Source organism: Stenella coeruleoalba (genome assembly GCF_951394435.1).
Source record: "Stenella coeruleoalba genome assembly, contig: scaffold_88, whole genome shotgun sequence".
Classification (NCBI taxonomy): domain Eukaryota; kingdom Metazoa; phylum Chordata; class Mammalia; order Artiodactyla; family Delphinidae; genus Stenella; species Stenella coeruleoalba.
Window position 1 is genome coordinate 518,585 of NW_027645889.1, and position 23,310 is coordinate 541,894.

Genomic DNA, 23,310 nt, shown 5'->3' on the forward strand with positions numbered 1-23,310 from the left:
TGAAGTCTCACTTCCCCCCGGTCAAAAGGGCCATCTGAAAAAAGTGTAAAATCCAGAAAGGCAGGACAGGCCATGGAGAACTGGGAGCCTTGTTATGCTGATGGGCGGGATGTAAATTACCAACAGACACTCAGGAGAAGTGTATGGTGTTTCCTGAAACATCTAAAAAACAAAGCAACAGAGCCTAGGGCACTGCCACTTATGGTCCTATAGCTTAGGGAAATTAAAATCAAAAAGACACAGCCACCCCAAAGTTTGGGACGCCTCTGTTTACAAGAACCTCGTTTACAGTACAAGTTCAACATCGCAGAAAGTGAAAAATGGATAAAGAACTTGTGGTATTTACTTACAAAGCAATATCACTCAGCAATGAAATCTATGTCATCAGGCCCTTAGGAGCACAATGAGTGGATTCAGGTATGATGATTCTAACTGAAATAAGTCACACAGAAAAAGAAACATCATAAGATATCAGTAATACACGGAATGTAAACTTGGCTACACAGGAACTGAATTACAGAACAGAACAGGGTCTCATATTCAGAAAACCAACTTATGCTTGCTTAAGGGGAAAGGTGAGTTGGGGTGCTGCATAAAACCAGAGATTGAAATGAGCACAGATAAAGTTCCTTAAGCCAAATATGGAATAGACAAGAGCTACTCCTTGCTCAACGAAATGGACTCAACACCGCATATTAAACGCCTAAGAATGTACCTGACTAGTAAGTATCTTAAAACCTATGGATTGCTATGTCTCCGAAAGAGAATCAAGCATGTGTACAGGGGCATAAACGCAGCAGTGATAGGATTGGAGAGGTTCAGTGAGCAAATGAAGACCCTTTGAAGTCATATTGCATGGTACCCATTCCACGGGTTTCAAATACACAGGTTTAAGGTATTCTTCCTTCAGCTAAAACATGCATGTGGAACCCAAGTATGATCAACCATGTGAACGGGAGACGTGTTCAAATATGTCTCAGTTTTCCTCCCCTGGCACTCGGGTGCAACATTCCAGACGCTTTACTAACACTATCCCCACTTGGAGAGTCAGTCCCTTTAACTTCCTGTTTGGCCCAGTTTGCAATTTCTGTGGAAGATGAACAGGAATAGCGAGAACCAATGAGAGACTAGCTGGAGGTGTCTGGACGGGCAAATTTAACTCTCATTTCCCACCAGGAAGAGGAATTAACCAAAGGCTCAGCGTGCCGTACCGGAACCAGATTAGGGCCTGAATCCATCCTGCGGTGTTGCGGCCAGCTCAAAAGAAAGCGAGTTGAAGAAAGGAGATCAGGGGCACTGTAATTCACAAACCTGCAGAGTTATAAATGACAGCTATCGTCCAAAAATAGACTGAAGTAAGGCTGCCAAGAGGACTTGAAAGCGGGGCAGAATTGCAGGAAACCGATTTCAGGAGGTAGACTGGAATTGCATTGAAAGCATAGGAAAAGAGGCAGAACGTCCACAATGATGCACTTGGCCAAAAAGGGCGTATGCGTTTTTTCCTGAATATATTCAGGAAAAAACGCATACGCCCTTTTTGGCCAACCAAGCAAGCTTGCAAAGGAAATCTGCACTACAATGAAGTCTCACTTCCCCCCGGTCAAAAGGGCCATCTGAAAAAAGTGTAAAATCCAGAAAGGCAGGACAGGCCATGGAGAACTGGGAGCCTTGTTATGCTGATGGGCGGGATGTAAATTGCCAACAGACACTCGGGAGAAGTGTATGGTGTTTCCTTAAACATCTAAAAAACAAAGCAACAGAGCCTAGGGCACTGCCACTTATGGTCCTATAGCTTAGGGAAATTAATATCAAAAAGACACAGCCACCCCAAAGTTTGGGACGCCTCTGTTTACAAGAACCTCGTTTACAGTACAAGTTCAACATTGCAGAAAGTGAAAAATGGATAAAGAACTTGTGGTATTTACTTACAAAGCAATATCACTCAGCAATGAAATCTATGTCATCAGGCCCTTAGGAGCACAATGAGTGGATTCAGGTATGATGATTCTAACTGAAATAAGTCACACAGAAAAAGAAACATCATAAGATATCAGTAATACACGGAATGTAAACTTGGCTACACAGGAACTGAATTACAGAACAGAACAGGGTCTCAAATTTAGAAAACAAACTTATGCTTGCTTAAGGGGAAAGGTGAGTTGGGGTGCTGCATGAAACCAGAGATTGAAATGAGCACAGATAAATTTCCTTAAGCCAAATATGGAATAGACAAGAGCTACTCCTTGCTCAACGAAATGGACTCAACACCGCATATTAAACGCCTAAGAATGTACCTGACTAGTAAGTATCTTAAAACCTATGGATTGCTATGTCTCTGAAAGAGAATCAAGCATGTGTACAGGGGCATAAACGCAGCAGTGATAGGATTGGAGAGGTTCGGTGAGCAAATGAAGACCCTTTGAAGTCATATTGCATGGTACCCATTCCACGGGTTTCAAATACACAGGTTTAAGGTATTCTTCCTTCAGCTAAAACATGCATGTGGAACCCAAGTATGATCAACCATGTGAACGGGAGACGTGTTCAAATATGTCTCAGTTTTCCTCCCCTGGTACTCGGGTGCAACATTCCAGACGCTTTACTAACACTCTCCCCACTTGGAGAGTCAGTCCCTTCAACTTCCTGTTTGGCCCAGTTTGCAATTTCTGTGGAAGATGAACAGGAATAGCGAGAACCAATGAGAGACTAGCTGGAGGTGTCTGGACGGGCAAATTTAACTCTCATTTCCCACCAGGAAGAGGAATTAACCAAAAGCTCAGCGTGCCGTACTGGAACCAGATTAGGGCCTGAAGCCATCCTGCGGTTTTGCGGCCAGCTCAAAAGAAAGCGAGTTGAAGAAAGGAGCTCAGGGGCACTGTAATTCACAAACCTGCAGAGTTATAAATGACAGCTATCGTCCAAAAATAGACTGAAGTAAGGCTGCCAAGAGGACTTGAAAGCGCGGCAGAATTGCAGGAAACCGATTTCAGGAGGTAGACTGGAATTGCATTGAAAGCATAGGAAAAGAGGCAGAACGTCCACAATGATGCACTTGGCCAAAAAGGGCGTATGCGTTTTTTCCTGAATATATTCAGGAAAAAACGCATACGCCCTTTTTGGCCAACCAAGCAAGCTTGCAAAGGAAATCTGCACTACAATGAAGTCTCACTTCCCCCCGGTCAAAAGGGCCATCTGAAAAAAGTGTAAAATCCAGAAAGGCAGGACAGGCCATGGAGAACTGGGAGCCTTGTTATGCTGATGGGCGGGATGTAAATTGCCAACAGACACTCGGGAGAAGTGTATGGTGTTTCCTGAAACATCTAAAAAACAAAGCAACAGAGCCTAGGGCACTGCCACTTATAGTCCTATAGCTTAGGGAAATTAAAATCAAAAAGACACAGCCACCCCAAAGTTTGGAACGGCTCTGTTTACAAGAACCTCGTTTACAGTACAAGTTCAACATCGCAGAAAGTGAAAAATGGATAAAGAAGTTGTGGTATTTACTTACAAAGCAATATCACTCAGCAATGAAATCTGTGTCATCAGGCCCTTAGCAGCACAATGAGTGGATTCAGGTATGATGATTCTAACTGAAATAAGTCACACAGAAAAAGAAACATCATAAGATATCAGTAATACACGGAATGGAAACTTGGCTACACAGGAACTGAATTACAGAACAGAACAGGGTCTCAAATTTAGAAAACCAACTTATGCTTGCTTAAGGGGAAAGGTGAGTTGGGGTGCTGCATAAAACCAGAGATTGAAATGAGCACAGATAAAGTTCCTTAAGCCAAATATGGAATAGACAAGAGCTACTCCTTGCTCAACGAAATGGACTCAACACCGCATATTAAACGCCTAAGAATGTACCTGACTAGTAAGTATCTTAAAACCTATGGATTGCTATGTCTCTGAAAGAGAATCAAGCATGTGTACAGGGGCATAAACGCAGCAGTGATAGGATTGGAGAGGTTCGGTGAGCAAATGAAGACCCTTTGAAGTCATATTGCATGGTACCCATTCCACGGGTTTCAACTACCCAGGTTTTAGGTATTCTTCCTTCAGCTAAAACATGCATGTGGAACCCAAGTATGATCAACCATGTGATCGGGAGACATGTTCAAATATGTCTCAGTTTTCCTCCCCTGGTACTCGGGTGCAACATTCCAGACGCTTTACTAACACTCTCCCCACTTGGAGAGTCAGCGCCTTTAACCTCCTGTTTGGCCCAGTTTGCAATTTCTGCGGAAGATGAACAGGAATAGCGAGAACCAATGAGAGGCTAGCTGGAGGTGTCTGGACGGGCAAATTTAACTCTCATTTCCCAGCAGGAAGAGGAAATAACCAAAGGCTCAGCGTGCCGTCCCGGAACCAGATTAGGGCCTGAAGCCATCCTGCGGTGTTGCGGCCAGCTCAAAAGAAAGCGAGTTGAAGAAAGGAGCTCAGGGGCACTGTAATTCACAAACCTGCAGAGTTATAAATGACAGCTATCTTCCAAAAATAGACTGAAGTAAGGCTGCCAAGAGGACTTGAAAGCGGGGCAGAATTGCAGGAAACCGATTTCAGGAGGTAGACTGGAATTGCATTGAAAGCATAGGAAAAGAGGCAGAACGTCCACAATGATGCACTTGGCCAAAAAGGGCGTATGCGTTTTTTCCTGAATATATTCAGGAAAAAACGCATACGCCCTTTTTGGCCAACCAAGCAAGCTTGCAAAGGAAATCTGCACTACAATGAAGTCTCACTTCCCCCCGGTCAAAAGGGCCATCTGAAAAAAGTGTAAAATCCAGAAAGGCAGGACAGGCCATGGAGAACTGGGAGCCTTGTTATGCTGATGGGCGGGATGTAAATTGCCAACAACCACTGGGGAGAAGTGTATGGTGTTTCCTGAAACATCTAAAAAACAAAGCAACAGAACCTAGGGCACTTCCACTTATGGTCCTATAGCTTAGGGAAATTAAAATCAAAAAGACACAGCCACCCCAAAGTTTGGGACGCCACTGTTTACAAGAACCTCGTTTACAGTACAAGTTCAACATCGCAGAAAGTGAAAAATGGATAAAGAAGTTGTGGTATTTACTTACAAAGCCATATCACTCAGCAATGAAATCTGTGTCATCAGGCCCTTAGCAGCACAATGAGTGGATTCAGGTATGATGATTCTAACTGAAGTAAGTCACACAGAAAAAGAAACATCATAAGATATCAGTAATACACGGAATGTAAACTTGGCTACACAGGAACTGAATTACAGAACAGAACAGGGTCTCAAATTTAGAAAACCAACTTATGCTTGCTTAAGGGTAAAGGTGAGTTGGGGTGCTGCATAAAACCAGAGATTGAAATGAGCACAGATAAAGTTCCTTAAGCCAAATATGGAATAGACAAGAGCTACTCCTTGCTCAACGAAATGGACTCAACACCGCATATTAAACGCCTAAGAATGTACCTGACTAGTAAGTATCTTAAAACCTATGGATTGCTATGTCTCCAAAAGAGAATCAAGCATGTGTACAGGGGCATAAACGCAGCAGTGATAGGATTGGAGAGGTTCGGTGAGCAAATGAAGACTCTTTTAAGTCATATTGCATGGTACCCATTCCACGGGTTTCAACTACCCAGATTTTAGGTATTCTTCCTTCAGCTAAAACATGCATGTGGAACCCAAGTATGATCAACCATGTGAACGGGAGACGTGTTCAAATATGTCTCAGTTTTCCTCCCCTGGTACTCGGGTGCAACATTCCAGGCGCTTTACTAACACTCTCCGCACTTGGAGAGTCAGCGCCTTTAACCTCCTGTTTGGCCCAGTTTGCAATTTCTGTGGAAGATGAACAGGAATAGCGAAAACCAATGAGAGACTAGCTGGAGGTGTCTGGACGGGCAAATTTAACTCTCATTTCCCACCAGGAAGAGGAAATAACCAAAGGCTAAGCATGCCGTGCCGGAACCAGATTAGGGCCTGAAGCCATCCTGCGGTGTTGCGGCCAGGTCACAAGAAAGCGAGTTGAAGAAACGAGCTCAGGGGCACTGTAATTCACAAACCTGCAGAGTTATAAATGACAGCTATCGTCCAAAAATAGACTGAAGTAAGGCTGCCAAGAGGACTTGAAAGCGGGGCAGAATTGCAGGAAACCGATTTCAGGAGGTAGACTGGAATTGCATTGAAAGCATAGGAAAAGAGGCAGAATGCACTTGGCCAAAAAGGGCGTATGCGTTTTTTCCAGAATATATTCAGGAAAAAACGCATACGCCCTTTTTGGCCAACCAAGCAAGCTTGCAAAGGAAATCTGCACTACAATGAAGTCTCACTTCCCCCCGGTCAAAAGGGCCATCTGAAAAAAGTGTAAAATCCAGAAAGGCAGGACAGGCCATGGAGAACTGGGAGCCTTGTTATGCTGATGGGCGGGATGTAAATTGCCAACAACCACTCGGGAGAAGTGTATGGTGTTTCCTGAAACATCTAAAAAACAAAGCAACAGAACCTAGGGCACTTCCACTTATGGCCCTATAGCTTAGGGAAATTAAAATCAAAAAGACACAGCCACCCCAAAGTTTGGAACGGCTCTGTTTACAAGAACCCCGTTTACAGTACAAGTTCAACATCGCAGAAAGTGAAAAATGGATAAAGAACTTTTGGTACTTACATACAATGCAGTATCACTCAGCAATGAAATCTATGTCATCAGGCCCGTAGCAGCATAATGAGTGGATTAAGGTACGATGATTCTAACTGAAATAAGTCACACAGAAAAAGAAACATCATAAGATATCACTAATACACGGAATGTAAACTTGGCTACACAGGAACTGCATTCCAAAACAGAACAGGGTCTCAAATTTAGAAAACCAACTTATGCTTGCTTAAGGGGAAAGGTGAGTTGGCGTGCTGCATAAAACCAGAGATTGAAATGAGCACAGATAAAGTTCCTTAAGCCAAATATGGAATAGACAAGAGCTACTCCTTGCTCAACGAAATGGACTCAAAACCCCATATTAAATGCCTAAGAATGTACCTGACTAGTAAGTATCTTAACACTATGGATTGCTATGTCTCCAAAAGAGAAGCAAGCGTTTGTACAGGGGCGTAAACGCAGCAGTGATAGGATTGGAGAGGTTCGGTGAGCAAATGAAGACCCTTTGAAGTCATATTGCATGGTACCCATTCCACGGGTTTCAACTACCCAGGTTTAAGGTATTCTTCCTTCAGCTAAAACATGCATGTGGAACCTAGAGTTTGATCAACCATGTGATCGGGAGACGTGTTCAAATATGTCTCAGTTTTTGTACCCTGGTACTCGGGTGCAACATTCCAGACGCTTTACTAACACTCTCCCGACTTGGAGAGTCAGTCCCTTTAACCTCCTGTTTGGCCCAGTTTGCAATTTCTGCGGAAGATGAACAGGAATAGCGAGAACCAATGAGAGGCTAGCTGGAGGTGTCTGGACGGGCAAATTTAACTCTCATTTCCCACCAGGAAGAGGAATTAACCAAAGGCTCAGCATGCCAGGCCGGAACCAGATTAGGGCCTGAAGCCATCCTGCGGTGTTGTGGCCAGGTCACAAGAAAGCGAGTTGAAGAAAGGAGCTCAGGGGCACTGCAATTCACAAACCTGCAGAGTTATAAATGACAGCTATCGTCCAAAAATAGACTGAAGTAAGGCTGCCAAGAGGACTTGAAAGCGGGGCAGAATTGCAGGAAACCGATTTCAGGAGGTAGACTGGAATTGCATTGAAAGCATAGGAAAAGAGGCAGAACGTCCACAATGATGCACTTGGCCAAAAAGGACGTATGCGTTTTTTCCTGAATATATTCAGGAAAAAACGCATACGCCCTTTTTGGCCAACCGAGCAAGCTTGCAAAGGAAATCTGCACTACAATGAAGTCTCACTTCCCCCCGGTCAAAAGGGCCATCTGAAAAAAGTGTAAAATCCAGAGAGGCAACATGCCTTTGAGAACTGGGAGCCTTGTTATGCTGATGGGCGGGATGTAAATTGCCAACAGACACTTGGGAGAAGTGTATGGTGTTTCCTGAAACATCTAAAAAACAAAGCAACAGAGCCTAGGGCACTTCCACTTATGGTCCTATAGCTTAGGGAAATTAAAATCAAAAAGACACAGCCACCCCAATGTTTGGAACGGCTCTGTTTACAAGAACCTCGTTTACAGTACAAGTTCAACATCGCAGAAAGTGAAAAATGGATAAAGAAGTTGTGGTATTCACTTACAAAGCAATATCACTCAGCAGTGAAATCTATGTCATCAGGCCCTTAGCAGCACAATGAGTGGATTCAGGTATGATGATTCCAACTGAAATAAGTCACACAGAAAAAGAAACATCATAAGATATCAGTAATACACGGAATGGAAACTTGGCTACACAGGAACTGAATTACAGAACAGAACAGGGTCTCAAATTTAGAAAACCAACTTATGCTTGCTTAAGGGTAAAGGTGAGTTGGGGTGCTGCATAAAACCAGAGATTGAAATGAGCACAGATAAAGTTCCTTAAGCCAAATATGGAATAGAGAAGAGCTACTCCTTGCTCAACGAAATGGACTCAACACCGCATATTAAATGCCTAAGAATGTACCTGACTAGTAAGTATCTTAAAACCTATGGATTGCTATGTCTCCGAAAGAGAATCAAGCATGTGTACAGGTGCATAAACGCAGCAGTGATAGGATTGGAGAGGTTCAGTGAGCAAATGAAGACCCTTTGAAATCATATTGCATGGTACCCATTACACGGGTTTCAACTACCCAGGTTTTAGGTATTCTTCCTTCAGCTAAAACATGCATGTGGAACCTAGAGTATGATCAACCATGTGAACGGGAGACGTGTTCAAATATGTCTCAGTTTTCCTCCCCTGGTACTCGGGGGCCACATTCCAGACGCTTTACTAACACTCTCCCGACTTGGAGAGTCAGTCCTTTTAACCTCCTGTTTGGCACAGTTTGCAATTTCTGAGGAAGATGAACAGGAATAGCGAGAACCAATGAGAGGCTAGCTGGAGGTGTCTGGACGGGCAAATTTAACTCTCATTTCCCACCAGGAAGAGGAAATAACCAAAGGCTCAGCGTGCCGTGCCGGAACCTGATTAGGGCCTGAAGCCATCCTGCGGTGTTGCGGCCAGGTCACAAGAAAGCGAGTTGAAGAAACGAGCTCAGGGGCACTGTAATTCACAAACCTGCAGAGTTATAAATGACAGCTATCGTCCAAAAATAGACTGAAGTAAGGCTGCCAAGAGGACTTGAAAGCGGGGCAGAATTGCAGGAAACCCATTTCAGGAGGTAGACTGGAATTGCATTGAAAGCATAGGAAAAGAGGCAGAACGTCCACAATGATGCACTTGGCCAAAAAGGGCGTATGCGTTTTTTCCTGAATATATTCAGGAAAAAACACATACGCCCTTTTTGGCCAACCAAGCAAGCTTGCAAAGGAAATCTGCACTACAATGAAGTCTCAATTCCCCCCGGTCAAAAGGGCCCTCTGAAAAAAGTGTAAAATCCAGAAAGGCAGGACAGGCCATGGAGAACTGGGAGCCTTGTTATGCTGATGGGCGGGATGTAAATTGCCAACAACCACTCGGGAGAAGTGTATGGTGTTTCCTGAAACATCTAAAAAACAAAGCAACAGAGCCTAGGGCACTTCCACTTATGGGCCTATAGCTTAGGGAAATTAAAATAAAAAAGACACAGCCACCCCAAAGTTTGGGACGCCTCCGTTTACAAGAACCTCGTTTACAGTACAAGTTCAATATCGCAGAAAGTGAAAAATGGATAAAGAACTTGTGGTACTTACGTACAATGCAGTATCACTCAGCAATGAAATCTATGTCATCAGGCCCGTAGCAGCATAATGAGTGGATTAAGGTACGATGATTCTAACTGAAATAAGTCACACAGAAAAAGAAACATCATAAGATATTACTAATACACGGAATGTAAACTTGGCTACACAGGAACTGCATTCCAAAACAGAACAGGGTCTCAAATTTAGAAAACCAACTTATGCTTGCTTAAGGGGAAAGGTGAGTTGGGGTGCTGCATAAAACCAGAGATTGAAATGAGCACAGATAAAGTTCCTTAAGCCAAATATGGAATAGACAAGAGCTACTCCTTGCTCAACGAAATGGACTCAACACCGCATATTAAAACGCCTAAGAATGTACCTGACTAGTAAGTATCTTAAAACCTATGGATTGCTATGTCTTCAAAAGACAATCAAGTGTGTGTACAGGGGCATAAACGCAGCAGTGATAGGATTGGAGAGGTTCGGTGAGCAAATGAAGACCCTTTGAAGTCATATTGCATGGTACCCATTCCACGGGTCTCAACTCTCCAGGTTTAAGGTATTCTTCCTTCAGCTAAAACATGCATGTGGAACCCAGAGTATGATCAACCATGTGAACGGGAGACGTGTTCAAATATGTCTCAGTTTTCCTCCCCTGGTACTCAGGTGCAACATTCCAGACGCTTTACTCAACTCTCCCGACTTGGAGAGTCAGTCCCTTTAACCTCCTGTTTGGCCCAGTTTGCAATTTCTGTGGAAGATGAACAGGAATAGCGACAACCAATGAGAGACTAGCTGGAGGTGTCTGGACGGGCAAATTTAACTCTCATTTCCCACCAGGAAGAGGAAATAACCAAAGGCTCAGCATGCCGTGCCGGAACCAGATTAGGGCCTGAAGCCATCCTGCGGTGTTGCGGCCAGCTCACAAGAAAGCGAGTTGAAGAAAGGAGCTCAGGGGCACTGTAATTCACAAACCTGCAGAGTTATAAATGACAGCTATCGTCCAAAAATAGACTGAAGTAAGGCTGCCAAGAGGACTTGAAAGCGGGGCAGAATTGCAGGAAACCGATTTCAGGAGGTAGACTGGAATTGCATTGAAAGCATAGGAAAAGAGGCAGAACGTCCACAATGATGCACTTGGCCAAAAAGGGCGTATGCGTTTTTTCCTGAATATATTCAGGAAAAAACGCATACGCCCTTTTTGGCCAACCAAGCAAGCTTGCAAAGGAAATCTGCACTACAATGAAGTTTCATTCCCCCCGGTCAAAAGGGCCATCTGAAAAAAGGGTAAAATCCAGAAAGGCAGGACAGGCCATGGAGAACTGGGAGCCTTGTTATGCTGATGGGCGGGATGTAAATTGCCAACAACCACTCGGGAGAAGTGTATGGTGTTTCCTGAAACATCTAAAAAACAAAGCAACAGAACGTAGGGCACTTCCACTTATGGTCCTATAGCTTAGGGAATTTAAAATCAAAAAGACACAGCCACCCCAGAGTTTGGATTGGCTCTGTTTACAAGAACCTCGTTTACAGTACAAGTTCAACATCGCAGAAAGTGAAAAATGGATAAAGAAGTTGTGGTATTTACTTACAAAGCAATATCACTCAGCAATGAAATCTGTGTCATCAGGCCTTTAGCAGCACAATGAGTGGATTCAGGTATGATGATTCTAACTGAAATAAGTCACACAGAAAAAGAAACATCATAAGATATCAGTAATACACGGAATGAAAACTTGTCTACACAGGAACTGAATTACAGAACAGAACAGGGTCTCAAATTTAGAAAACCAACTTATGCTTGCTTAAGGGGAAAGGTGAGTTCGGGTGCTGCATAAAACCAGAGATTGAAATGAGCACAGATAAAGTTCCTTAAGCCAAATATGGAATAGACAAGAGCTACTCCTTGCTCAACGAAATGGACTCAACACCGCATATTAAATGCCTAAGAATGTACCTGACTAGTAAGTATCTTAAAACCTATGGATTGCTATGTCTCCGAAAGAGAATCAAGCATGTGTACAGGGGCATAAACGCAGCAGTGATAGGATTGGAGAGGTTCGGTGAGCAAATGAAGACCCTTTGAAGTCATATTGCATGGTACCCATTCCACGGGTTTCAAATACACAGGTTTAAGGTATTCTTCCTTCAGCTAAAACATGCATGTGGAACCCAAGTATGATCAACCATGTGAACGGGAGACGTGTTCAAATATGTCTCAGTTTTCCTCCCCTGGTACTCAGGTGCAACATTCCAGACGCTTTACTCAACTCTCCCGACTTGGAGAGTCAGTCCCTTTAACCTCCTGTTTGGCCCAGTTTGCAATTTCTGTGGAAGATGAACAGGAATAGCGACAACCAATGAGAGACTAGCTGGAGGTGTCTGGACGGGCAAATTTAACTCTCATTTCCCACCAGGAAGAGGAAATAACCAAAGGCTCAGCATGCCGTGCCGGAACCAGATTAGGGCCTGAAGCCATCCTGCGGTGTTGCGGCCAGCTCACAAGAAAGCGAGTTGAAGAAAGGAGCTCAGGAGCACTGTAATTCACAAACCTGCAGAGTTATAAATGACAGCTATCGTCCAAAAATAGACTGAAGTAAGGCTGCCAAGAGGACTTGAAAGCGGGGCAGAATTGCAGGAAACCGATTTCAGGAGGTAGACTGGAATTGCATTGAAAGCATAGGAAAAGAGGCAGAACGTCCACAATGATGCACTTGGCCAAAAAGGGCGTATGCGTTTTTTCCTGAATATATTCAGGAAAAAACGCATACGCCCTTTTTGGCCAACCAAGCAAGCTTGCAAAGGAAATCTGCACTACAATGAAGTCTCACTTCCCCCCGGTCAAAAGGGCCATCTGAAAAAAGGGTAAAATCCAGAAAGGCAGGACAGGCCATGGAGAACTGGGAGCCTTGTTATGCTGATGGGTGGGATGTAAATTGCCAACAACCACTCGGGAGAAGTGTATGGGGTTTCCTGAAACATCTAAAAAACAAAGCAACAGAACCTAGGGCACTTCCACTTATGGTCCTATAGCTTAGGGAAATTAAAATCAAAAAGACACAGCCACCCCAGAGTTTGGATCGGCTCTGTTTACAAGAACCTCGTTTACAGTACAAGTTCAACATCACAGAAAGTGAAAAATGGATAAAGAAGTTGTGGTATTTACTTACAAAGCAATATCACTCAGCAATGAAATCTGTGTCATCAGGCCCTTAGCAGCACAATGAGTGGATTCAGGTATGATGATTCTAACTGAAATAAGTCACACAGAAAAAGAAACATCATAAGATATCAGTAATACACGGAATGGAAACTTGGCTACACAGGAACTGAATTACAGAACAGAACAGGGTCTCAAATTTAGAAAACCAACTTATGCTTGCTTAAGGGGAAAGGTGAGTTGGGGTGCTGCATAAAACCAGAGATTGAAATGAGCACAGATAAAGTTCCTTAAGCCAAATATGGAATAGACAAGAGCTACTCCTTGCTCAATGAAATGGACTCAACACCCCATATTAAACGCCTAAGAATGTACCTGACTAGTAAGTATCTTAAAACCTATGGATTGCTATGTCTCCGAAAGAGAATCAAGCATGTGTACAGGGGCATAAACGCAGCAGTGATAGGATTGGAGAGGTTCGGTGAGCATATGAAGACCCTTTGAAGTCATATTGCATGGTACCCATTACACGGGTCTCAACTCTCCAGCTTTAAGGTATTCTTCCTTCAGCTAAAACATGCATGTGGAACCCAGAGTATGATCAACCATGTGAACGGGAGACGTATTCAAATATGTCTCAGTTTTCCTCCCCTGGTACTCGGGTGCAACATTCCAGACGCTTTACTAACACTCTCCCGACTTGAAGAGTCAGTCCCTTTAACCTCCTGTTTGGCCCAGTTTGCAATTTCTGTGGAAGATGAACAGGAATAGCGAGAACCAATGAGAGGCTAGCTGGAGGTGTCTGGACGGGCAAATTTAACTCTCATTTCCCACCAGGAAGAGGAATTAACCAAAGGCTCAGCATGCCGGGCCGGAACCAGATTAGGGCCTGAAGCCATCCTGCGGTGTTGCGGCCAGGTCACAAGAAAGCGAGTTGAAGAAAGGAGCTCAGGGGCACTGTAATTCACAAACCTGCAGAGTTATAAATGAGAGCTATCGTCCAAAAATAGACTGAAGTAAGGCTGCCAAGAGGACTTGAAAGCGGGGCAGAATTGCAGGAAACCGATTTCAGGAGGTAGACAGGAATTGCATTGAAAGCATAGGAAAAGAGGCAGAACGTCCACAATGATGCACTTGGCCAAAAAGGGCGTATGCGTTTTTTCCTGAATATATTCAGGAAAAAACGCATACGCCCTTTTTGGCCAACCAAGCAGGCTTGCAAAGGAAATCTGCACTACAATGAAGTCTCAGTTCCCCCCGGTAAAGGGCCATCTGAAAGAAGTGTAAAATCCAGAAAGGCAACAGGCCATTGAGAACTGGGAGCCTTGTTATGCTGATGGGCGGGATGTAAATTGCCAACAGACACTCAGGAGAAGTGTATGGTGTTTCCTGAAACATCTAAAAAACAAAGCAACAGAGCCTAGGGCACTTCCACTTATGGTCCTATAGCTTAGGGAAATTAAAATCAAAAAGACACAGCCACCCCAAAATTTGGGACGCCTCCGTTTACAAGAACCTCGTTTACCGTACAAGTTCAATATCACAGAAAGTGAAAAATGGATAAAGAACTTGTGGTACTTACGTACAATGCAGTATCACTCAGCAATGAAATCTATGTCATCAGGCCCGTAGCAGCATAATGAGTGGATTCAGGTACGATGATTCTAACTGAAATAAGTCACACAGAAAAAGAAACATCATAAGATATCACTAATACACGGAATGTAAACTTGGCTACACAGGAACTGCATTCCAAAACAGAACAGGGTCTCAAATTTAGAAAACCAACTTATGCTTGCTTAAGGGGAAAGGTGAGTTGGGGTGCTGCATAAAACCAGAGATTGAAATGAGTACAGATAAAGTTCCTTATGCCAAATATGGAATAGACAAGAGCTACTCCTTGCTCAACGAAATGGACTCAACACCCCATATTAAACGCCTAAGAATGTACCTGACTAGTAAGTATCTTAAAACCTATGGATTGCTATGTCTCCAAAAGAGAATCAAGCGTGTGTACAGGGGTATAAACGCAGCAGTGATAGGATTGGAGAGGTTCGGTGAGCAAATGAAGATCCTTTGAAGTCATATTGCATGGTACCCATTACACGGGTTTCAAATACCCAGGTTTAAGGTATTCTTCCTTCAGCTAAAACATGCATGTGGAACCCAGAGTATGATCAACCATGTGAACGGGAGACGTGTTCAAATATGTCTCAGTTTTCCTCCCCTGGTACTCGGGTGCAACATTCCAGACGCTTTACTAACACTCTCCCCACTTGGAGAGTCAGCGCCTTTAACCTCCTGTTTGGCCCAGTTTGCAATTTCTGCGAAAGATGAACAGGAATAGAGAGAACCAATGAGAGGCTAGCTGGAGGTGTCTGGACGGGCAAATTTAACTCTCATTTCCCACCAGGAAGAGGAAATAACCAAAGGCTCAGCGTGCCGTACCGGAACCAGATTAGGGCCTGAAGCCATCATGCGGTGTTGCGGCCAGCTCAAAAGAAAGCGAGTTGAAGAAAGGAGCTCAGGGGCACTGTAATTCACAAACCTGCAGAGTTATAAATGACAGCTATCGTCCAAAAATATACTGAAGTAAGGCTGCCAAGAGGACTTGAAAGCGGGGCAGAATTGCAGGAAACCGATTTCAGGAGGTAGACTGGAATTGCATTGAAAGCATAGGAAAAGAGGCAGAACGTCCACAATGATGCACTTGGCCAAAAAGGGCGTATGCGTTTTTTCCTGAATATATTCAGGAAAAAACGCATACGCCCTTTTTGGCCAACCAAGCAAGCTTGCAAAGGAAATCTGCACTACAATGAAGTCTCACTTCCCCCGGTCAAAAGGGCCATCTGAAAAAAGTGTAAAATCCAGAAAGGCAGGACAGGCCATGGAGAACTGGGAGCCTTGTTATGCTGAAGGGCGGGATGTAAATTGCCAACAAACACTCGGGAGAAGTGTATGGTGTTTCCTGAAACATCTAAAAAACAAAGCAACAAAGCCTAGGGCACTTCCACTTATGGTCCTATAGCTTAGGGAATTTAAAATCAAAAAGAAACAGCCATGCCAAAGTTTCGAACGGCTCTGTTTACAAGAACCTCGTTTACAGTACAAGTTCAACATCGCAGAAAGTGAAAAATGGATAAAAAAGTTGTGGTATTTACTTACAAAGCAATATCACTCAGCAATGAAATCTGTGTCATCAGGCCCTTAGCAGCACAATGAGTGGATTCAGGTATGATGATTCTAACTGAAATAAGTCACACAGAAAAAGAAACATCATAAGATATCAGTAATACACGGAATGTAAACTTGGCTACACAGGAACTCAGTTACAGAACAGAACAGGGTCTCAAATTTAGAAAACCAACTTATGCTTGCTTAAGGGTAAAGGTGAGTTGGGGTGCTGCATAAAACCAGAGATTGAAATGAGCACAGATAAAGTTCCTTAAGCCAAATATGGAATAGACAAGAGCTACTCCTTGCTCAACGAAATGGACTCAACACCGCATATTAAACGCCTAAGAATGTACCTGACTAGTAAGTATCTTAAAACCTATGGATTGCTATGTCTCCGAAAGAGAATCAAGCATGTGTACAGGGGCATAAACGCAGCAGTGATAGGATTGGAGAGGTTCGGTGAGCAAATGAAGACCCTTTGAAGTCATATTGCATGGTACCCATTACACGGGTCTCAACTCTCCAGGTTTAAGGTATTCTTCCTTCAGCTAAAACATGCATGTGGAACCCAGAGTATGATCAACCATGTGAACGGGAGACGTGTTCAAATATGTCTCAGTTTTCCTCCCCTGGTACTCGGGTGCAACATTCCAGACGCTTTACTAACACTCTCCCGACTTGAAGAGTCAGTCCCTTTAACCTCCTGTTTGGCCCAGTTTGCAATTTCTGCGGAAGATGAACAGGAATAGCGAGAACCAATGAGAGGCTAGCTGGAGGTGTCTGGACGGGCAAATTTAACTCTCATTTCCCACCAGGAAGAGGAATTAACCAAAGGCTCAGCATGCCGGGCCGGAACCAGATTAGGGCCTGAAGCCATCCTGCGGTGTTGCGGCCAGGTCACAAGAAAGCGAGTTGAAGAAAGGAGCTCAGGGGCACTGCAATTCACAAACCTGCAGAGTTATAAATGACAGCTATCGTCCAAAAATAGACTGAAGTAAGGCTGCCAAGAGGACTTGAAAGCGGGGCAGAATTGCAGGAAACCGATTTCAGGAGGTAGACTGGAATTGCATTGAAAGCATAGGAAAAGAGGCAGAACGTCCACAATGATGCACTTGGCCAAAAAGGGCGTATGCGTTTTTTCCTGAATATATTCAGGAAAAAACGCATACGCCCTTTTTGGCCAACCAAGCAAGCTTGCAAAGGAAATCTGCACTACAATGAAGTCTCACTTCCCCCCGGTCAAAAGGGCCATCTGAAAAAAGTGTAAAATCCAGAAAGGCAACAGGCCATTGAGAACTGGGAGCCTTGTTATGCTGATGGGCGGGATGTAAATTGCCAACAGACACTCAGGAGAAGTGTATGGTGTTTCCTGAAACATCTAAAAAACAAAGCAACAGAACCTAGGGCACTTCCACTTATGGTCCTATAGCTTAGGGAATTTAAAATCAAAAAGACACAGCCACCCCAAAGTTTAGGACGCCTCCGTTTACAAGAACCTCGTTTACCGTACAAGTTCAATATCACAGAAAGTGAAAAATGGATAAAGAACTTGTGGTACTTACGTACAATGCAGTATCACTCAGCAATGAAATCTATGTCATCAGGCCCGTAGCAGCATAATGAGTGGATTCAGGTACGATGATTCTAACTGAAATAAGTCACACAGAAAAAGAAACATCATAAGATATCACTAATACATGGAATGTAAACTTGGCTACACAGGAACTGCATTCCAAAACAGAACAGGGTCTCAAATTTAGAAAACCAACTTATGCTTGCTTAAGGGGAAAGGTGAGTTGGGGTGCTGCATAAAACCAGAGATTGAAATGAGCACAGATAAAGTTCCTTAAGCCAAATATGGAATAGACAAGAGCTACTCCTTGCTCAACAAAATGGACTCAACACCGCATATTAAACGCCTAAGAATGTACCTGACTAGTAAGTATCTTAAAACCTATGGATTGCTATGTCTCCAAAAGAGAATCAAGCGTGTGTACAGGGGCATAAACGCAGCAGTGATAGGATTGGAGAGGTTCGGTGAGCAAATGAAGACCCTTTGAAGTCATATTGCATGGTACCCATTCCACGGGTTTCAACTACCCAGGTTTAAGGTATTCTTCCTTCAGCTAAAACATGCATGTGGAACCTAGAGTATGATCAACCATGTGATCGGGAGACGTGTTCAAATATGTCTCAGTTTTCCTCCCATGGTACTCGGGTGCAACATTCCAGACGCTTTACTAACACTCTCCCCACTTGGAGAGTCAGTCCCTTTAACCTCCTGTTTGGCCCAGTTTGCAATTTCTGTGGAAGATGAACAGGAATAGCGACAACCAATGAGAGACTAGCTGGAGGTGTCTGGACGGGCAAATTTAACTCTCATTTCCCACCAGGAAGAGGAAATAACCAAAGGCTCAGCATGCCGTGCCGGAACCAGATTACGGCCTGAAGCCATCCTGCGGTGTTGCGGCCAGCTCACAAGAAAGCGAGTTGAAGAAAGGAGCTCAGGGGCACTGTAATTCACAAACCTGCAGAGTTATAAATGACAGCTATCGTCCAAAAATAGACTGAAGTAAGGCTGCCAAGAGGACTTGAAAGCGGGGCAGAATTGCAGGAAACCCATTTCAGGAGGTAGACTGGAATTGCATTGAAAGCATAGGAAAAGAGGCAGAACGTCCACAATGATGCACTTGGCCAAAAAGAGCGTATGCGTTTTTTCCTGAATATATTCAGGAAAAAACGCATACGCCCTTTTTGGCCAACCAAGCAAGCTTGCAAAGGAAATCTGCACTACAATGAAGTCTCACTTCCCCCCGGTCAAAAGGGCCATCTGAAAAAAGGGTAAAATCCAGAAAGGCAGGACAGGCCATGGAGAACTGGGAGCCTTGTTATGCTGATGGGTGGGATGTAAATTGCCAACAACCACTCGGGAGAAGTGTATGGTGTTTCCTGAAACATCTAAAAAACAAAGCAACAGAACCTAGGGCACTTCCACTTATGGTCCTATAGCTTAGGGAAATTAAAATCAAAAAGACACAGCCACCCCAGAGTTTGGATCGGCTCTGTTTACAAGAACCTCGTTTACAGTACAAGTTCAACATCGCAGAAAGTGAAAAATGGATAAAGAAGTTGTGGTATTTACTTACAAAGCCATATCACTCAGCAATGAAATCTGTGTCATCAGGCCCTTAGCAGCACAATGAGTGGATTCAGGTATGATGATTCTAACTGAAATAAGTCACACAGAAAAAGAAACATCATAAGATATCAGTAATACACGGAATGTAAACTTGGCTACACAGGAACTGAATTACAGAACAGAACAGGGTCTCAAATTTAGAAAACCAACTTATGCTTGCTTAAGGGGAAAGGTGAGTTGGGGTGCTGCATAAAACCAGAGATTGAAATGAGCACAGATAAAGTTCCTTAAGCCAAATATGGAATAGACAAGAGCTACTCCTTGCTCAACGAAATGGACTCAACACCGCATATTAAACGCCTAAGAATGTACCTGACTAGTAAGTATCTTAAAACCTATGGATTGCTATGTCTCCGAAAGAGAATCAAGCATGTGTACAGGGGCATAAACGCAGCAGTGATAGGATTGGAGAGGTTCGGTGAGCATATGAAGACCCTTTGAAGTCATATTGCATGGTACCCATTACACGGGTCTCAAATCTCCAGCTTTAAGGTATTCTTCCTTCAGCTAAACCATGCATGTGGAACCCAGAGTATGATCAACCATGTGAACGGGAGACGTGTTCAAATATGTCTCAGTTTTCCTCCCCTGGTACTCGGGTGCAACATTCCAGACGCTTTACTAACACTCTCCGCACTTGGAGAGTCAGCGCCTTTAACCTCCTGTTTGGCCCAGTTTGCAATTTCTGCGGAAGATGTACAGGAATAGCGAAAACCAATGAGAGACTAGCTGGAGGTGTCTGGACGGGCAAATTTAACTCTCATTTCCCTCCAGGAAGAGGAAATAACCAAAGGCTCAGCGTGCCATGCCAGAACCAGATTAGGGCCTGAAGCCATCCTGCGGTGTTGCGGCCAGGTCACAAGAAAGCGAGTTGAAGAAAGGAGCTCAGGGGCACTGTAATTCACAAACCTGCAGAGTTATAAATGACAGCTATCGTCCAAAAATAGACTGAAGTAAGGCTGCCAAGAGGACTTGAAAGCAGGGCAGAATTGCAGGAAACCGATTTTACGAGGTAGACTGGAATTGCATTAAAAGCATAGGAAAAGAGGCAGAACGTCCACAATGATGCACTTGGCCAAAAAGGGCGTATGCGTTTTTTCCTGAATATATTCAGGAAAAAACGCATACGCCCTTTTTGGCCAACCAAGCAAGCTTGCAAAGGAAATCTGCACTACAATGAAGTCTCACTTCCCCCCGGTCAAAAGGGCCATCTGAAAAAAGTGTAAAATCCAAAAAGGCAGGACAGTCCATGGAGAACTGGGAGCCTTGTTATGCTGATGGGCGGGATGTAAATTGCCAACAAACACTCGGGAGAAGTGTATGGTGTTTCCTGAAACATCTAAAAAACAAAGCAACAGAGCCTAGGGAACTTCCACTTATGGTCCTATAGCTTAGGGAATTTAAAATCAAAAAGACACAGCCACCCCAAAGTTTCGAATGGCTCTGTTTACAAGAACCTCGTTTACAGTACAAGTTCAACATCGCAGAAAGTGAAAAATGGATAAAAAAGTTGTGGTATTTACTTACAAAGCAATATCACTCAGCAATGAAATCTGTGTCATCAGGCCCTTAGCAGCACAATGAGTGGATTCAGGTATGATGATTCTAACTGAAATAAGTCACACAGAAAAAGAAACATCATAAGATATCAGTAATACACGGAATGTAAACTTGGCTACACAGGAACTGAATTACAGAACAGAACAGGGTCTCAAATTTAGAAAACCAACTTATGCTTGCTTAAGGGTAAAGGTGAGTTGGGGTGCTGCATAAAACCAGAGATTGAAATGAGCACACATAAAGTTCCTTAAGCCAAATATGGAATAGACAAGAGCTACTCCTTGCTCAACGAAATGGACTCAACACCGCATATTAAACGCCTAAGAATGTACCTGACTAGTAAGTATCTTAAAACCTATGGATTGCTATGTCTCCGAAGGAGAATCAAGCATGTGTACAGGGGCATAAACGCAGCAGTGATAGGATTGGAGAGGTTCGGTGAGCAAATGAAGACCCTTTGAAATCATATTGCATGGTACCCATTACACGGGTTTCAACTACCCAGGTTTTAGGTATTCTTCCTTCAGCTAAAACATGCATGTGGAACCTAGAGTATGATCAACCATGTGATCGGGAGACGTGTTCAAATATGTCTCAGTTTTCCTCCCCTGGTACTCGGGTGCAACATTCCAGACGCTTTACTAACACTCTCCCCACTTGGAGAGTCAGCGCCTTTAACCTCCTGTTTGGCACAGTTTGCAATTTCTGCGGAAGATGAACAGGAATAGCGAGAACCAATGAGAGGCTAGCTGGAGGTGTCTGGACGGGCAAATTTAACTCTCATTTCCCTCCAGGAAGAGGAAATAACCAAAGGCTCAGCGTGCCGGGCCGGAACAAGATTAGGGCCTGAAGCCATCCTGCGGTGTTGCGGCCAGGTCACAAGAAAGCGAGTTGAAGAAAGGAGCTCAGGGGCACTGTAATTCACAAACCTGCAAAGTTATAAATGAGAGCTATCATCCAAAAATAGACTGAAGTAAGGCTGCCAAGAGGACTTGAAAGCGGGGCAGAATTGCAGGAAACCGATTTCAGGAGGTAGACTGGAATTGCATTGAAAGCATAGGAAAAGAGGCAGAACGTCCACAATGATGCACTTGGCCAAAAAGGGCGTATGCGTTTTTTCCTGAATATATTCAGGAAAAAACGCATACGCCCTTTTTGGCCAACCAAGCAAGCTTGCAAAGGAAATCTGCACTACAATGAAGTCTCACTTCCCCCCGGTCAAAAGGGCCATCTGAAGAAAGTGTAAAATCCAGAAAGGCAGGACAGGCCATGGAGAACTGGGAGCCTTGTTATGCTGATGGGCGGGATGTAAATTGCCAACAACCACTCGGGAGAAGTGTATGGTGTTTCCTGAAACATCTAAAAAACAAAGCAACAGAACGTAGGGCACTTCCACTTATGGTCCTATAGCTTAGGGAAATTAAAATCAAAAAGACACAGCCACCCCAAAGTTTGGGACGCCTCTGTTTACAAGAACCTCGTTTACCGTACAAGTTCAATATCACAGAAAGTGAAAAATGGATAAAGAACTTGTGGTACTTACGTACAATGCAGTATCACCCAGCAATGAAATCTATGTCATCAGGCCCGTAGCGGCATAATGAGTGGATTCAGGTACGATGATTCTAACTGAAATAAGTCACACAGAAAAAGAAACATCATAAGATATCACTAATACACGGAATGTAAACTTGGCTACACAGGAACTGCATTCCAAAACAGAACAGGGTCTCAAATTTAGAAAACCAACTTATGCTTGCTTAAGGGGAAAGGTGAGTTGGGGTGCTGCATAAAACCAGAGATTGAAATGAGCACAGATAAAGTTCCTTAAGCCAAATATGGAATAGACAAGAGCTACTCCTTGCTCAACGAAATGGACTCAAAACCCCATATTAAACGCCTAAGAATGTACCTGACTAGTAAGTATCTTAAAACCTATGGATTGCTATGTCTCCGAAAGAGAATCAAGCATGTGTACAGGGGCATAAACGCAGCAGTGATAGGATTGGAGAGGTTCGGTGAGCAAATGAAGACCCTTTGAAGTCATATTGCATGGTACCCATTCCACGGGTTTCAACTACCCAGGTTTTAGGTATTCTTCCTTCAGCTAAAACATGCATGTGGAACCCAGAGTATGATCAACCATGTGAATGGGAGTCGTGTTCAAATATGTCTCAGTTTTCCTACCCTGGTACTCGGGTGCAACACTCCAGACGCTTTACTAACACTCTCCCGACTTGGAGAGTCAGTCCCTTTAACCTCCTGTTTGGCCCAGTTTGCAATTTCTGCGGAAGATGAACAGGAATAGCGAGAACCAATGAGAGGCTAGCTGCAGGTGTCTGGACGGGCAAATTTAACTCTCATTTCCCACCAGGAAGAGGAATTAACCAAAGGCTCAGCATGCAGGGCCGGAACC

The 23,310-nt window shown here is 43.8% G+C and overlaps 1 long non-coding RNA gene across 3 annotated transcripts in view; it reads right to left on the bottom strand.

The window, feature by feature from the left end:
• Nucleotides 1–1,926: 1,926 nt before the first annotated feature.
• Nucleotides 1,927–23,310, bottom strand: part of LOC307181489 — a 261,521-nt gene continuing 240,137 nt past the window's right edge. The window contains exon 4 of one of the 3 annotated variants that reach the window (XR_013826890.1): nucleotides 1,927–2,007. This is a non-coding gene — a long non-coding RNA (uncharacterized lncRNA). Of the gene's footprint in view, nucleotides 2,008–9,804; nucleotides 9,890–19,271; nucleotides 19,360–23,310 lie in introns of those variants that run through there. The other 2 variants (XR_013826891.1, XR_013826892.1) reach the window with 2 other exon arrangements.